Source organism: Limulus polyphemus, unplaced genomic scaffold (genome assembly GCF_000517525.1).
Source record: "Limulus polyphemus unplaced genomic scaffold, Limulus_polyphemus-2.1.2 Scaffold14568, whole genome shotgun sequence".
NCBI classification, from domain to species: domain Eukaryota; kingdom Metazoa; phylum Arthropoda; class Merostomata; order Xiphosura; family Limulidae; genus Limulus; species Limulus polyphemus.
Window position 1 is genome coordinate 872 of NW_013680178.1, and position 2393 is coordinate 3264.

At 28.5% G+C, this 2393-nt stretch overlaps 1 long non-coding RNA gene across 1 annotated transcript in view; it reads left to right on the forward strand.

Moving 5' to 3' along the window:
* Positions 1-619: 619 nt before the first annotated feature.
* LOC111084199 overlaps positions 620-2393 on the forward strand; it is a 3796-nt gene continuing 2022 nt past the window's right edge. The window contains exons 1-2 of the long non-coding RNA XR_002609439.1: positions 620-846; positions 1929-2077. This is a non-coding gene — a long non-coding RNA (uncharacterized LOC111084199). The remainder of the gene's footprint in view (positions 847-1928; positions 2078-2393) is intronic.

The window sequence follows — 2393 nt, forward strand, 5'->3', positions numbered from 1 at the left end:
TACATCGATATGAGAGAACGTTAATAAAAGCATTATTGTGAAAATATTTTGTTGTTTCTACAAAGTTAATATTTCACACAACAGAAAACAGAATATCAAACAGATAAACTGATATTATATGATTTTTTTATTATACTTTCTAAAATCGTTCCTGAGCTGTTTATCAACAAATACGAATATTTACAACTTTGGTTTGGAACATAGTTGAACTTCGAAAATAAACATGTAACACTATGTTATTACCTATCAACATGGTATACGTGTAACTCTGTGTTACTACCTATCAACACAGTATACATTTAACACTGTGTTACTACCTATCAACACAGTATACATTTAACACTGTGTTACTACCTATCAACACAGTATACATTTAACACTGTGTTACTACCTATCAACACAGTATACATTTAACACTGTGTTACTACCTATCAACACAGTATACATTTAACACTGTGTTACTACCTATCAACAAATATACATTTAACACTGTGTTACTACCTATCAACACAATATACATTTAACACTGTGTTACTACCTATCAACATAGTATACGTGTAACACTGTGTTCTTCGAAGTTACTACCTATCAACACTACATATGTAACACTGTGTTTTTGGTGCCTATTAACACTTCACAAATATAAGTAGTGCTTGTCAATATCACAAAGTATAACTCTCTATTGTTATTGAATCCAGTCCCTGCTTATTTTACAAACGAGTTTAAAGCTGAAACAATCCGGCAAGGAAATCCACTGCGTATCACGTGCAAAGTGTTTGGTGATCACCCGTTGAGGGTCGAGTGGAAAAAAGATGGCGAAAACCTGGACTTCCGTTTGAATAGAAGGTAAAAGTAAGACCACTTCTCAGATATTTATATCTTGGTTATTTCATTAATTAAAAAGATATTTATAACTCGGTTTTTTAATTAATTAAAAAGATATATCTAGGTTATTTCAGTAATGAAAAATATATTTATATCTGGGTTATTTCAGTAATTAAAAAGATAATTATAACTCGGTTATTTCAGTAATTAAAAATGTATTTATATCTTGGTTATTTCAGTAATTAAAAAGATATTTATATCTCGGTTTTTCGGTAATTAAAAAGATATTTATATCTGGGTTATTTCAGTAATTAAAAAGATATTTATAACTCGGTTTTTTAATTAATTAAAAATATATATCTAGGTTATTTCAGTAATAAAAAATATATTTATATCTCGGTTATTTCAGTAATTAAAAAGATAATTATAACTCGGTTATTTCAGTAATTAAAAAGATAATTATAACTCGGTTATTTCAGTAATTAAAAATGTATTTATATCTTGGTTATTTCAGTAATTAAAAAGATATTTATATCTCGGTTTTTTCAGTAATTATATTTCATGCGCTGTGGCATATTGATAAACGTATTGTTTAGAAAATGAATATATTTAAAAGATTTAAATATCTATCAATCTCAGTGCCTAAAATTAACGGTTTAAATAATGTACTTAATATCTTTGGCTTACAATAACTATAGAGATACTTTAACCTTTTATAAAACAGAAACTACATTAAAACATCTATTCAAGTGCAGTGATAAAACAGAAACTACATTAAAACGTCTGTTCACGTGCAGTGATAAAACAGAAACTACATTAAAACGTCTGTTCACGTGCAGTGATAAAACAGAAACTACATTAAAACGTCTGTTCACGTGCAGTGATAAAACAGAAACTACATTAAAACGTCTGTTCACGTGCAGTGATAAAACAGAAACTACATTAAAACGTCTGTTCACGTGAAATGATAAAACAGAAACTACATTAAAACGTCTGTTCTCCAAAAATTTCTATGAAATTATTTTTGATCTGTTTTTGTTTTTTTAATATCATGTTTAATAATTAACAATTTTATTAATTAACTAGCTATGTTTACATCTTAGGTATGATATAACCCAAACTCTAACCGACGATGGCACGTCATCACAACTGCAGGTCCAATCAGCAGACAGAAGAGATTCCTCTCTCTTCACTTGTGTAGGTTCAAACAGCTTCGGCAAAGATGAAATGAATATACAGATCATCGTACAAGGTTGCTTTATTCTACTTATTGTTTTTAAATTGTTATTGGGCCTAAATTATCTTGTAGTCTCGGTATTTTAAGGAATATACAGATCATCGTACAAGGTGACTTTATTCTATTTATTGTTTTTAAATTGTTATTGGTCCTAATTATCTTGTAGTCTCGGTATTTAAGGTAATATACAGATCATCGTACAAGGTGACTTTATTCTACTTATTGTTTTAAATTGTTATTGTGCCTAAATTATCTTGTAGTCTCGGTATTTAAGGAATATACAGATCATCGTACAAGGTGGCTTTATTCTACTTATTGTTTTAAATTGTTA